Source organism: Parasteatoda tepidariorum, chromosome 11 (genome assembly GCF_982258835.1).
Source record: "Parasteatoda tepidariorum strain Cologne lab strain chromosome 11, Ptep-v5.0, whole genome shotgun sequence".
Lineage (NCBI taxonomy): Eukaryota > Metazoa > Arthropoda > Arachnida > Araneae > Theridiidae > Parasteatoda > Parasteatoda tepidariorum.
In genome coordinates, this window is record NC_141765.1 from 30,348,484 (window position 1) to 30,365,550 (window position 17,067).

The following is a 17,067-nucleotide window of genomic DNA, read 5'->3' on the forward strand; positions in this document are numbered from 1 at the left end:
TGGTATACGAAACTATTATAATGATGTTTTATAATAATGCAGCATGTTTATAGATGAGCATATTATATTTTAGAAACATATTTTGCTATCTTTTAGTGAAATTTACTTTGTTGGAAATTTTGGAGCTTATTAAACAATAATAATGCACAGAATTTCAAATATGTGTCCAAATCAGTTTTAAATAATTCAAGAACGAAAATTTTCCTAATATTTATATAAGGAAAACAGTATAATAAAGGCTAATGATTTTTGATTACTATTTCATCACTTTAAAAAGTTAGTTATGTCTTAAAAGATAAAATATATTTATAACAAATATTAATCTCATGTTTAATCAGGGATAGAGCTTCAATAAAATATAATTCTATGAAGGATAGCAAATTTTGAAATTTGGAAAGCGGTTTCGTTTTATAGTTTTTGGAAATTTATATAATACTTAAAGTTTTCGATTAGTTTAATGATTGAAGTTCAGTTAAAATTGCAATTAACAGTTCAGTTATGAAGTTCAGTTAGCAATTTCAATTAACAAGTTAGATTATTAATTTCTGTTTTTCATTCTTTATTGCAGGCTGTGCTGTAACAAGAAAAAATGCAAGTCGTAGCAGAAACTGATTTTGCTTAAAAATATGGTAGCGTTTGCTACTTCATGTAGGACATAGCAATAGATTTAGAAACATCATCATTATTGTCATCATAGTTGACTAGATAGCCCAATGTGAACCAATGCCTTCCTCTGAAGATTTCTCCATAATGACTTTCGATTTATCTTTGATCTCCAATTCCTTTCATCAATTGCAAAGCATTGCATTTTGCAAAGAAAGACAGGATTGAGTATCAGAAGAAAAAAAATATATTCCGTCGCATTCACTAATCGATAACTTCTAAGTAAAACCACCTCATCTCCGAAAAGTAATCAAAGCAACCAAGGCACCTCTTGAAGATTAAAACTTTCACGGTCTTTCATATCCTGCTGAGTAATAAAATTAACGCTTCTCAATTCAGATGCTTTACTTTTTCGTTTAGAGTGATGGCTTAATTTCCGGCGTGATCAAATAAATCTGAACAAATGATTTGGCTTTACTTGGACGGCAAAAACTCTTTATTCATTGTGGCCTTTTGAGGCTGTGAATAGCTTTAATCGAAGCTAGTCCCGATAATTAGTCTCCCATCTAGAAATGCTTTTCACTTTAAAGGACGGTGAAGTTATTTTAAGAGAAACTATGGTACATTAAAATATTAAATGGGAAGTTTATTTTGAAAATATTTAGAGAGAATTAACAAAAATTCTTAAATTTATATTTAAAAAAAAGGGAAATAATATGTTTTGAATGTGAGAAAGGTTTTTCCTTTCATTGAATTTAAATCGTTAAATACACCTGCTTTGCTAACTTAAAGAAACAAATTTTGCAATGGAAATAAAAAAAGGATGTTAATAATGCATGATTTTTGTGTTTTTCTCGAAATGAATCCACAGCTTTAAAAAAATAGTTTAAAAAATAAAATTTCGCTTTATTTTTTTCAGTTCTAAAAGTTAATTCTTAAGAAATATTCGAATTCAATTTTCTTAAAAAATAAAGAGTGAATGCAAGAAAATAGAATTTTGTATAAATGTATTATAAGGCATGAAAAAGTGTTAAAAATGATTTACCATTTCTTACGGTTACAGTGACTAATTCTGAAATTGTATCATACTGGGTTTTAAGGGTTGCATCATACATTTAATAAAAAAGATCATAATTCGGTTGCATCATCTATCAATGAAACTTGATCTACACAGTAAAAAATTTGAAATTGAGTATAGTTTAGCATGAATAGGGCAGACTCTTGGAAGAGACTTACATAGCAACATAGTTATTTTTTCCTTCTCGTGGTTATTGAAGCACGTTAAATTGAGCTGATTTGTTGATTCAGTAAAAACATACACCGTAAAGAAATTCGGATCAAATTACGGTAAAAAAGTGCTGCCACTCAGGGAGTCGCTACTTTCTTGCGTAAAATCCGTTTTTACTGGAACATATTAAGGAACAAGAAACATTATATACCGTAATTATTTTTTACAGCACTAATTGCAGCTAAATCAATAAATCAATTTATATGAACAAATATTACCGAAAAAGCTATTTTATAATATTTAGTGGTAAACTTGGATTTTATGGTAAAATTAATTTTATGGATATTGTACCCAGAAGTACCAGAAGTTAAAATCGTTCTTTGATCTGGAGTTTTTTACAGTGTATAAAATTTTCTTATGTATAATGTTCTTTTTTTTCCTGAAAATACTTATGATGATCCAGTTTTTTTACCATGAGCGTTAAGCTTTGATGGAATAAGAAAGAGGTGTTGCCATTTGAAGTTTTTAAGCATTCGACCACTATAAACGCACCGAATCCGTTAGAGCATAATAACCGTTTTTAATATGGTTTTTGAACTAAATTTTTTTTTTAATTTTGTAATATATTAAAACGAATTTTTTCTCCATTGTTTTTAACGCTATGCATTATGGAGAACAATAAAATATCTTAACTAAATAAAGTTAATTTATTTTTAGCCTGTATACATACAACGGATTCTTTCAAAAAAAACTAGCACATGTTTTACCTATAATAGTTGTCTTTGTAAAAAACACTTTAATCTTATCAGGAGAATCTTTTTTAAGGTATATTGGATATATACGTGGTATACGACTTGTTCTTTTGTTAAAAGATGACCAGAAAAAATGATTTTAATTATAAAAAAATGCTGGATTTCAACAAACCATGGAAAAATGGATTTCTAAATTGGTTTTGTAATTCTCAGTTTTTCTTTGATCTTTAGAATTTCCCCTCCGGACTTTCTCCTTAAATTTGATCTTTCAAAGCTGTTTCGCTGACAAAAGGTTTTTTCAATCTAATCCTAAATGGATTTAAATCATCAGTTTAAGTTCGTAATTTTACGAAGAAAATTGTTAGTGTATTGTAATGAGCAGTTATAAATAAGGTCTACGGATTAACGGGAAAATGTACGGAAAAATATCGTAGACTACGTGGCTTCGTGGCTAAGAATTTACTTTGTAAGTTTTGCGGTTTTTCGTAACCAACTCAGTTGCCTGTTTAATTGATTTTACTGCATTGTTTTGACAGTGCACGTTTAAATATGGATAAATACATAAATTATATATCATAATTACTAAATACGTGATATAAGATAACCTGCTCAAAATTTGCTGAAAGTTACATACGTTATGAAAATACTGACCTAAGCTTTAAGAATTCGTGCCCAAAATTATCCCTTTAAAAAATCAAATTCAGTGATTTATTTAAACCTGAAACGAAAGGAATTTAAATGCAAAATTTAAAATTATCAATGTTTTAGTAAGTATAATGATTTGAAACTTAGTTTCGAAAGAAACTGTCTCGTGAAGATTGCATAAAAACTGTCGTATACTTGGAAGAAATCAATATACATGGAGTATTGAGTGCAATACTCTTGGAGAAAAATCTCAAATTATTGAACTTTGTTTATTTTTATTGAGATATATTGATGTCTAGACTGATAAGAGTTCTCTCATGAAACAATTTTCCCAGTCATTTTATATGTTTTCCAATATTAATACCACTCTATAAAGCGCATGCAATTTCATGATAAAACACGATAACTGTTTACGAATGAAAAATAGGAAAAAGGAAAAAAAAAGTGCTATTTTATTTTTTCTTTGCAGCTTTTATAGCTAAAAAGTTTTCTGTAAATTTTTTTGCTATAGATTACCCTTGACTCCTTTAATGTATTAAGTAATTTGACAAAAACTAAATACATTTATATAACTTAAAAACAAGAAATATTTTATAAAGATTAAACCATATTCATCAGACCAATTCTAATTCCTAGATTATTACTTTTATACCACGATGTTACTTTTGAATCAAACACCAATGAATAAGTTACCATATAGTTATCTCATGATGTCGATATCGGATTTTTTGATGTTTGCAAACTGAAGTTAAAAATTATCTTCCCAGCATAAATTATTTTTCTGACAAAAATTAAAACTGTGTTAAATTGTAAAGGCTTGAAACGAATGTTATAACTTTCTTTCATTAATAATCCCGTTATATTAAATTTTAGAAAGAGTGTTAATTTCCTACTTTTCCCAGTCATTTTATATGTGATTACAATGATATGATGTTTGCGAATATTTCGATTTTTTTTTATTTAACATGGATGAAAAATAATTGATATTTGAAGATGAAAAGTTTTTTATTTGCATATTTCATACACACGGATAACCTAACCTTTAAAAAATATTTAGAATATTATATATAATGTTTTAACACCATAATATAGCTCGCATTAATATTGTTTATAATCTTGAATCCAAGCAAATACAGATTTAATAGATAAAAATACCACTGATTATGATATTTAATCAGAAAGCACAATAAATTAAATTTATATTATGAAATAAAAGACTAATATTATACATGTATATATTTTATTATTTATACTGGCACACATATTAGTTGAGATAGTTGTTTCTTTTGAATTTATATATTTTCAATATTTTTCTTTATCCACAGATAGTTCATAAAAGCTGATAAAATTACACACAATTTACACTGAGCAATAGAAAAACAACTATATATCCTTTAATTTAATGAAACGATTTTTGCGTACTAGGACTTAATATTAATGGTTCAAAGGGATGACCTCAAATGCACTAATTAAATATTACAAATAGTATTTTAAATTACAAAATCAGACATAAGAACGTAGTTTCTTTGAATAAACATACCTTCTTTCTGACGGAATTTGACTTCGGACTCTTAGAGGATAGGGGGTATTCTTGCTGTATTTTGCTAAATTGTGCAAATTGTTTATTATTATACTACGTAATACACTTATTATACTATGAAAAGGGATTTAACGCCCCTCCTTGTATTTACGAAGAAACCCACATATGTAGGTAAATAAAGGCTTTCTATCCCCATTAAAGGTGGATAAAATAGACACCATAGTTTAATATATCTGAGTTTAGTATATTAAAACCTTTTAACTAAACATTTGAAGCCATAACTCAAGTTTCTTTTCCCCTTGTTATAATTAACAAACATGTTAGGGAAAGAAATATTTAACAGTCATCTAACTCCTTTCAACAGTTTTTATAGACCGCCATTTAAAATAAAATATAGAATTGTAAGCACTACATTACCATTATATTTGGTAAAAGCCATAGATACCAAGGCAAAATTAACAAATAAATGCTAAGATAAGTGACAGTTCTGAAGAACATTTTTGTAATTTTATCGTGTTACTATAGAGCAAGTCAGAATAACCATTCATTTGGCCTAATTTTTTTTTAGGTTTTTACTTTTATTAGATGTGTGGTAATGAGAACTACAATTTTAAAAACCAAAATTTCTGCTGAACCTTTACCATAAAGAATGGTTTAAATATGGTATATTTCGGTTTATTTAGCAGATTTTTTTGTACCAGAAATGTTTTGACCACTCAAGCATGAACATTTTGACTGATTTTTTTCCACCGTGTAGCTCAGGCTTTTAAGCTGCTAATATATTTAATCTTTATCTATCTGCAAAATCTATAAAAAACGCAGATTCATAAAATTTGGACGAAAAATTTAGAATTTACTTCAAAATATATCACGTGTAAACCTCTAAAAACAATGTAAACAGGTTTTAATAGACTTTAATGCTTGAAGTTTTTCTTTACTATTAGCATAAGGCATTTCTTTTAGTCTATTTCTTTTTCAATTCGAAAGAAAGAGTTTCCCTATTTTTATGTTGTTATAATATTTTTGCATATTGAGAGTGATTGCTTAGCAAAAATTCATATACAGACAATATCAAATCCAATCCAACGCTGTTACATTTATAATTTCAAATTTTCAAAGTTACTAAAATTACATTTATACATTTACAACAATGTAAACAGGTTTTAATAGACTTTAATGCTTGAAGTTTTTCTTTACTATTAGCATAAGGCATTTCTTTTAGTCTATTTCTTTTTCAATTCGAAAGAAAGAGTTTCCCTATTTTTATGTTGTTATAATATTTTAGCATATTGAGAGTGATTGCTTAGCAAAAATTCATATACAGACAATATCAAATCCAATCCAACGCTGTTACATTTATAATTTCAAATTTTCAAAGTTACTAAAATTACATTTATACATTTACAAGCATTTAATTTTTAAAAGCAATTACAATAAAATTTTTTACATTTTGCTCACAAAATGTTTCAATGTGATGCCTTTTTCCTAGTTTCTCAATTATAACTATTTTTTCCAACTTGGAGTATAGTACTTATTCTTCTTTGTTCAGAAAAAAAAGTTATGGAGGGATTCAAAATGTTTTAAATGTTACTTGGATTTTTAGTAATCATGGCAAAGATATAAAGGCATAATACTTTGGATATAGAAAGTAATGCAGACGAAACAATTTTTAGTGTGAGGTTTTTCCATTTCATTATAATTACAAGATTATATTAGAAAATGCAACAATAAAGACGGGTGAGGAAAGAAAAAATAAATTATGGTAAAATTACCCTACTGACTTCATGTAACGTACTTTCAACAACAAGTATTCCGATAAAAAAAAGCATAATTCTGACTAATAAAAAAAATTTACGGTAATTTTTCAAATATTTACGGTAATTCTACGGTATTTACGGTAATTCTACGGTAATTTAAAATTTACGGTAAGAAAACCATTCATTCGGTAATTTTTCCATTCAAAAGGTAATTTTTCTGCTCCTATGGCAAGTGTTTACTGGATATTTAAGTTTTCAAATATTTGGTTCTTATTACCAACATTTAAAAGAAAATGCAAAACTGAAAAGTAAGTTTTACCAAATGAACAGTTTTTATGCTATGCTTTTAGGTATGATGATAAAATTATCAAATTTTACCACAATTACCAAATTTTATCACATGTTGTGAAATTTTATTTTATTGTTAATTTCTCTAAAATCATAACCATACCGCTTTGTAAAAATTATGGAGATTTATACTGTTTCCATCGAACCAGAAGCACAGTAAATTTCTCCACATTCTGGTAGCTTTGACAAAGCATTTCCTCTCAGTAAAATGAAATATTACAAATAAAAATAAAAATAATTACTGCTATTAATTCAAATGGTGGTATAAAAAAACTAGGAATTTAAATTTGTGTGTTTAAGTATTTTTCTGAAGAATATAAATATGTTCAATTAACTGTTATAAATTTTTTTTCTTAAACTTCGGTTTCTTAATGAGAGCAATAAGAAGTGATAGCGATAAGTTAGTGATTCCTATCATCAATAATTTGCTATAAATATTATAATATTGCTGTAATATACTGGTAATAGGACAATTAACAATTATATTAATCACTTTTTTAAAGATAAAAAAGTTTTACCACATTCTGGTAGCTTTGACAAAGCATTTCTTCTCAGTAAAATAAAATATTATAAATAAAAATAAAAATAATTACTGCTATTAATTCAAATGGTGGTATAGAAAAACTAGAAATTTAAATTTGTGTGCTTAAGCATTTTTCTGAAGAATACAAGTATGTTCAATTAACTGTTATAACAATTTTTTTCTTGAACTTCGGTTTTCTAATGATAGCGATAAGAAGTGATAGCGATAAGTTAGTGACTCCTATCATCAATAATTTGCTATAAATATTATAATATCCCTGTAATATACTGGTAATAGGACAATTAACAATTATATTAATCACTTTTTTAAAGATAAAAAAATAAAAGGAATATTTTAACAGTTTTATTAGCTTTAAAATCAGATAAACTATTATTTTATAGCATAAATTGTTTCGCCGCGTTAAATTTTTATTTTCATATTAAACTGTAGATATTTCATTGGAAAAAATTATTATTTCAAATATTTTAATATAGAATATTTAATTTTGAAACTTCAGCTAAAAACATTTTTATAAGGTTATAAAACATTTTTGATGCGAAAAAGAAAAAAATCGATATAGATATTTCGAGAAGATACTGAGAAATTCTGGAATCTTAGCTGCCGGCCAATTTCCGCCTTTTTACAAATTTATTTTTACTGTGTACTTGCATACTAGTGTATACACATCAAAGGAGATTACAATGTATAACCTAAAATTCAGTTTTCTTCCAAAGAAAACGTTCCATGAAAAGAAAATTGAAACTTTTCCTTTACTGTTATCGATAGTTTCTTTTATTCACTTTTTAAATAAGAAATTCTTAGAAACAATGCAAAAATTCAAAAAGTAGTAATATTTCTTAACTGTTGTCTTATTTTATAAAATAAAATAAGATAGAGAAAAGAAAAGTATTACTTTAATGTTAAATATTTTGCGCTTAGTAATTTTCAGCATTATATCAAATATTTTTTAAAGTAATTATTTAGTTGTGTAAACTGAATTTAAATGTAAAAGTAATGAAGTATTCCTTACCAAGATCTTACTTTTAATTTATAAAGTTTCTTTGGATCGATTTTTTATTTTATTAACTTCATTATATGAAACCATAAAAATCTCGAATATTTCTTACACTAATTATCACTTGGAATGAAATATTACTTTAACGTCATTACTGAACCAACACCAAAATTTGCTTTCTATTAACGCTTAACTAAAGATTCAGTCTAGACAAATTTTATTTATAATAATCGTATTAAGATACAGTTTAATTTCATAATATTTTTATTAAAGGATCATGTGGGAGAAAGTGGGTTCATGGGGAAAGTGGGTTTCTGCTAAAAAACATATATTTTCTCCTTTTAAGTTGAGATAATTTATTTAACATCTTTGGAGACATTTACTGGGATTGGGGCAACTATTTTTATTTCAGTTTTAGAAGTTAATAAAAAAATTTAGTCAGTACAAACTATCTGTCTATGATCAACTTATAAAGTATGTTTAGTTCAAGCTTTTGTTGAAATTTTTTCTAGTAGCATTAAAAACTTTTAATTTTTGTTCAAAATGGAAGAGAGACATTTAAAGATCAAATATACGTAAAAAATTAAGAATAAATTTCAAAATTCTATTTATTATTAATTGTTTTTTGAGGTGGGTAAAGTAGTTATATGGTTAGGCTTAGCTACGTTTTGTATGATAGGGATATTTTTTTACTCCTGAGTTAGCTCTTGTAAGTATCTAATGCTCTATATTTTATAATGAAATAGCTAAGAAATAATGTACTAGTTTGATTAGAGACATACGTAGTAATTTTGAAGCTGAAAACAAAATTTCTTTGTAATTTTATTTTTTTACGAGGAGAATGCTAAGGAATGCATTTAAAAATTACCAAAATAGCTTAGTGGTGCAACTTAGTGAGCATAAAGTTTCTGCCTTCATATGGCACTTTTTTCGTGGAAAACAAAACAATTTATTTATAGTAACTAAATTCAATGTGAATACATGTCTATTAATAGTAAAAAACTCTTTAAATTACCACTATAGATATTAATTTCTACACTCTAATTTATATTTCTTAAAAACCAAAAACTATTACACGTTTTGTGTTGAGTTGAGTTCAGCAAAATATACTGCAATGTGAAGTGAAACCTAATTTTTATAGCCATGAACATTAACTCTTTAATTTAATAAAACAAAAAAAAATGCTTTCTTAGAATTTGGGTTTTTTTTAAAAATATAATCATGATATATTTACTGAAGAACATTTGTATTTTTAAAACATTATTCACATTGTTTTATGGGGAAATATGTACTAAATTTAGAACTCTACCCTTTTTACTCCACTCTGAAGTAAAGCGAATACATCAAGACATGTTCTTTTTAATGCCTGACTTTAAAAAACAATTAAACAAACCAGATTAGTTATGACACATATTTAATTCACATGAATCTAATGCATATAAAATGCATCAAAATTTTCAATAAAGTGGATTTAATGGTTTAGTTTCGGAGCCTTTTTCAAAATATGCTTGATTTTAATCTCTCTTTACCCCACCTCAACCTATTCATTATACTAAAATTTTTACTGTTCCGGAAATTTAGTCGAAAGTATGAAAATTGATTTATTTTTTAAGATTTCATTAATTAATATTTTTTTTAAAAATAAAACAATATTTTCACATAATTATTCACATTTTTAATATTTATACTTAATATTTATTTTTAATATTTATTCTTAATTATTACTGTGAATATTTATTTTCCTTAATTGCAAAATGACTTGAAATTTCTAAATCAATTAATATTTATGACAGATTAAATGGTCAATATTTCTAACAGTATTTAGAGTACACTTGCAGTATACTAACTGTTTGATGAATGAATCCTAATGAACTGTTTGAATCCTAATGTGAAATTTAATATGGTATGAGAAAATTTTGCATTGAAACCTTATTAAACTTTTTAAATTTCATACCACTTACAAAAGCTTATCATATTCTGCAATTTAAATCTTAAATGTATTTTGTATAACATATTCCATTCATGAAAAGAAAAATCAAGATTTTAATAATTTTCCGAAATTTATCGGTTAACAGAATTATTTGTTTAAAATTCACAGAAATGACATCGTAACTGAGGTTAAATAATGCTATGAATATTCTGCAGTACTGCGCCTCATTTATGCGCGTATGAAAAGACTGTGTTAACTATTTGCATAATTAATGAGGTAGTTATTGTTATTTAGTCCAGAGTCTCTTATCATTTCTCAAATCACCTAAAAACTTGCCTTACGACACACAGAGAAAACATTATATATTTTCTAAACTACCAGAATATGTTAAATTTTACGGTGTTTCTGTCCTTATGGGAATACCAAAAAGTTCGGAAATTTCTATCGAAGCGTTTTATTAATGGTTTTGGCAAAATTAAAACGAAAACATGATTTTATTAGCTGTGGTAAAATTTGGTAAATAAGGAAAAATTTGGTAATTTTTTCATGATACCTTTGAGCATGTCATAAAAACCATTCATTAGGTAAAATTCAATTTTCAGTATTGTATTTTTTCCTAAATGTGTGGTAATTACTAAATGTGTTGTGATGCCTCAGTTAGTAATGTTTCGTTCTAGGCAAGCATTTAAAATAGAACATGCTTTCTTTAAGAAGGGTTGAAAATTTTATTTTTTCTTAAAATTAATTTCGTTATCAAATATAAGAATATTTAGATCAAAATTATTACTACATATTGTGCAAAAACATTCGACTCCGCATTCAACTTTGTGGACAAAACTACCAAAACAGAGATATGGGACAGAGAACAGAGATATGGTAAAAAAATTATGGTCAAAATAGAAATATTATGGTCAAAACAACCAGAATTTGGTCAAAACAACCACGTCTTAAGCTCTAATAGAACACCAAAATACTTTACAGAAGCACTTTAATGATTTAAGTAAAATTAAAAATAAAATACGGTTTCATAACATGTGATAGCATTTGGTAAATATCGTAAAATCTTTTAATTTTATCATAATACTTTAGGGATTGGTATAAAACCCATTTAGTCGGTTAAATTAACTCTTAAGTTTTGCAATTTTTACTTAATGTGTGGTAGCAAGAATTATACTTTTGAAAGCAAAAATTTCTAGTAAACCGTTACCATATGAATAAAAATCTTACCAAATGAGTAGTCTAAACTTTGTATATTTTAGTTTTATTAAACAAATATTTTTTTTTATCATAAATGTCATTACTATACAGTACGGTAATTTTACTAGAATTTTTTTCGCCGTGTTTGTGTCATATATATGTAGTTTATATATGCCTTATCATATATGTGTATTTTCTGCTTTCGCTATTTTTATGTTTTCCATCAAAATATGCTTACTTTTCAAGCTTGAATCCTCAGATTTTCACTCTCAGAACGCTTGTTACCATAATTTTTCAATGCGCTGAGATCAAAAAGAATTGATTTCTATTTCGGCGATAAAAATATATTCAAGCATGGCCGCCTGTACGAAGATATTCGTTACGACCACTTTTAATTAGGAAAGGTCAACAAACCTCTTTGATCACCATTTTTCTAAAGATTTGTATGAATGAAGATTTTCGTCTTTGCCCTTGGCTGGTTAAACAGATGCCGGTTAAACAGTGATAGCAAGGGTAAAACGTCTGCACTATACTCCTTTGATAATGAACAGATAGTAGGTGATACGTAGCACTGACGTAATCTCAAATTACTACCCATTCGAATCAAGGTGCCATTTAAAATCACCATATGAACCAGTGCAAACCATAGATGCTCTGGTTATAAACTTGTTTATCTTTCATTTAATGGCACTTCAGTGCGTTTTTTCTCAGAAGAAATAGATGACGCAGGGCAGACATTTCAGCTGGATACATTTCAGATGTCAAAATGAAACATTTTTTAATTATTATTTTCATAATATTCTTCGTAGGAAATATCGGCTGAAATTTTGGAAGCTCAAGTTGTTTTAAATTTCTATGGAACACCTATGGGATAACGTATTTGAGACCAATACATGTTATAAAAGTAGAAAAATAGACGTATTTTTACTATGTTTCTTATATCACTTAAACTAATGACTCGTTAGATTCTTTTCAAGAAAAATAATAAGAAACTAGTTGGAAAAACCGTAATTTATATTTTCAAACTACACTTAGAAAGAGAATTCAATACTGGATGATGCTAGAAAGAGATTTTCACTATTGAATAAAGTTCAAAAGTAAATAATTTTGAGAAAAGAATTCATTGCTTATCATGTTTCAAGAAGAAAGATAAATGAGTGTTTGCTTTATTTATCTTAGTTTATAAATTTTTAAATTAGAAATTACTTTTTTTTAACTTAAGAAGTCCGTAAAATGTAACCCTCGCGTTTAGGAAGTCAATATAATACAGATCAGTCTTCGAATTCTTACGAGATTAAGCAATTTATTAATCAAACTAAATTAAATTAGCATGGAAGCCATTGATTTATTTCGTAAGTGTAATAGGATTTTTTTACATAGTAGGAACTTGTCGGTAAAAAAAAATTTCATGCAAAATTTAGTCACTCATAAAAGTTTTTGAGCTTTTACTCGAAAAAAAAATGAATTAGATTCGAACCATGATATCAGAAAGTCGCACTATATTAGCCAAGAAAATTTTTGCTTTCGTGAATTCTGTTTCTATTTAAGTTAAACTACTTATGCAAGCACAACTATATGAAGGATAACATTTGCACAGTAATACCATCCTGTGGTAATTAATTTAAATTTTTACATATTTGCAACATAACATTATACAACGAGCAAAATTTTAAGAACTAAAATACGTAAAATAAAAGAATTGACTGTATAGCAATAAGGAAATTCATCGAAGCCCAAAAGCCAATCATATATATATATATATATATATATATATATATATATACATATATATATATATATATATATATATATATATATATATATATATATATATATCGAAATTTTTTTTTCCTTGATAATTTAAATAATTTTTCTATGTGCTAATCCATATCGTGCAAATCCGCGGCTAAAATTATTTGCAAAACAGGCAATTTATGTTTCTCTTTTCTATTTTATATTTTTTCTTAAAAAAACATCTATCTTCCAAAACTATTTATGATCAATTTTTAAAATTATCCAGTATAATATTACCTTGCACACATCCAATTCGGGCCCATCCTTGGTAACTAACAAATCAAATCTCAGAATTACAAATTACTTCAGCTGTGTAGTAAGAACGACACTTTAAAACCTTCTTGTTACACTCAATTTGCGCTTTTGTTTTCATCTTTTGTTTTCATATTTTGCAATCTGGCAATCTTTCTGCGAAAACATTTTTAAATAATTCTTGAAAAATATTTCGACCATGTAAGTTGATCTGATTTTGCTACTCGCTTTATAGCCCCCCTTGTTAATGTTTTTCCTTTTATTTCATTTTATTTTCTGTTTTTACATGTTATTTTTACTTATATTTACTTTTTGTGATCTATTTTATTTATTGTTATTTTTATAAAAAAATTTTTGAGTGCTCCTCACACTATTGTATTAATATATTTTGCTTTGGCTTTATTGATACAATATCAGAAAGCACTCTGCTTTGCGGATATAATCGTCTGACCTGAAGAAAAGATTATATCTTTTTTTTGTTAATGTTTTTCCTTTTATTTCATTTTATTTTCTGTTTTTACATGTTATTTTTACTTATATTTACTTTTTGTGATCTATTTTATTTATTGTTATTTTTATAAAAAAATTTTTGAGTGCTCCTCACACTATTGTATTAATATATTTTGCTTTGGCTTTATTGATACAATATCAGAAAGCACTCTGCTTTGCGGATATAATCGTCTGACCTGAAGAAAAGATTATATCTTTTTTTTCCAATTTTTTAATAAAATTTCATTCTTTTTTTTTTATACATATATAAACTATTGTTTGTTATTTTTTTACTTATTATCCCCCCTTTCTTTTTATATGTCTATAATTTTTCTTTGTTTTATTCTTCATTTTGAACTTATATATATATATATATATATATATATATATATATATATATATATATATATATATATATATATATATATATATATATATATATATATATATATATATATATATATATATATATATATATATATATATATATATATATTGAAGAGCCATTACATTATGACCACCCTGCTAATAACATGTAGGACCACCTTTAGCACTCAAAACTGCTGGCACCCGCTGTGGCATTGATTCCACGAGGTGCTGATAGGTAGTGTGAGGTATCTGGTACCAAGTGCCCACCAACTGGTCCTGTAATTCCCTCACATTGCGAGGGGGTATTCCAAGTAGGATTGGTATTCCAAGTAGGACCACAAATGCTCTATTGGATTAAAATCAGGTGAATTTGGGGGCCAAGACATGACTTGAAAGTCACTGGAATGTTCCTCGACGATTTGACCCTTATGACATGGTGCATTATCCTGCTGGTAAACACCATCCCCCGCAGGAAAAACTGTTGCTTTGAATGGATGAACCTGGTCTGCAACTATGTTCAAGTAGCTTACAGGCGTCAGGGATTGTTTTATGAGGATTATGGGTCCTAATGTGCCCCATGAAAACACTGTTCCTTCTCGACGAGTCCATTGTTATATATGGAGGGTGATCATAATATATATATATATATATATATATATATATATATATATATATATATATATGGGTCATTCTCACAAAAACAGTCATTTTCATGTCCCCAGTATATTTTATGTTTGTTTTACAGCTTACGAAAAAAAAAAATCAGGGTAAGTGTCCTTCTGAATGCAAGCTAACGAAGAATAAAAATAAAATTATCAATTTTTATTTTTTATTTATTTCAGGTAATTAAAATATACCAATAATTCATTCCCTCACTTGTCCCCACTGCTGATTTAAAAAAAGAAAAAAATTGTTTCTGAAAATTTTTTTTTTTTTTACAAATTCGTGTTTTTTATTTCAGAATACTGAAATATAGAATTCAGAAAATCAATTTTAAATTTAATTTCTGATCGAAATATTAACACAGCACTATTTTAAACTTTGTTAAACTATCCTAAACTATTTTGAATTTGTTTTGCGTCATTCCCTCACAACAATGTTCTTATCACCTGCAATCTTCTTAGAATAAAAATATTTTAATAAAAATTTCAGAAGTTAACAACTGGCATCATAGAACAAAATTGCAGTATGTTTCCATCTTCAACTTAAAGAAGCTTTACTGTGGAATAAATTTGAATGAATCAAACCAGGTAAAATTTTTTACATTTGTCATTCCCTCATGTCATTTTTTAGAGTAAAATAAAATACAACTTCATTGAGAAAGTGGATAATTATATGTTGCTTTCTTGTATGAATATAATTGTATGTGATTGACTTCAGAAATTAATTAGGCCTAACTGTTATTTTTAAATTTTATTGAATTCGTCATTCCCTCACTAGTGTATAAATTGAGGGAATGACGCTGAAGTGAGGGAATGATTCAAGATAAGTATATTATCAAATTTTTTTTTGTTCAATCGTGCCAGCCAATTTTATTTCCCTAACCAGTAAAAACTATTAAATATATAAGACGAAATTATGCTAAATATTAGATATACTTAATATGTCATCATTTTCAAATTTTAGGTAGATGTAACTAAGATAAAAACATGTACTAAAATAAAATATCATTCCCTCACTATTAGTGTCATTCCCTCACTTTTCAAATAGTGAAAATAATTAATTTACTTATTAATTAGTTTGAAAAATAAATTAAAAAATTAATAAATTAATTTATTAAATTAGTTAATTTATTTATTAAATTAATTAATTAATTATTAATTATTATAAATTAATTACTTAAAAAATTAATTAATTTAAATATTAAGTATAATTTGAAGGATATATACTTTCTTTATAATGCCATCACATATTTCCATTAATATAAAAAGTTTCAGAGCTTTTCATTCACTTGACTTTTTTGGGATTTTATGAACTGAAAAATGACAGTTTTCGTGAGAATGACCCATATATATATATATATATATATATATATATATATATATATATATATATATATATATATATATATATATATATATATATATATATATATATATATATATATATATATATATATATATAGATAGATAGATAGATAGATAGATAGATAGATAGATAGATAGATAGATAATTTAAAAAAAACTGAACTTCGCAAACTTTCTTGTTCTAAAAATCTCAATAATAATTTTAAATTCAGGATGTTTTTAATGAAGTTTAAAAAACTTTAGTGTTAACATATTTTTATACGATTATAATCCGCAATCATTAAATTTATCCAGAATAAAGTGTAAAAATTATTGATGAGAAGGAAAAAGTTTGAGCAAAAATGAATTTATGTCGATCTCACTCAATTTATCAATTAGATACATTTGAATTATTTTATTACTTCTTATTTCTACTGTTAATTTATTCTCTGATCTATTTTATTTTTTATTTCATTTGGATACTTATATCTTACGAACTATTTTTACATTGCAAAAACAATTAACTCATTATTTAATTATATCTAAAATTCCGAAATACACAAGTAATAAAATTCGAAATATTTAACTAGAATACGAGTTGGATGCTAATTACGGACTT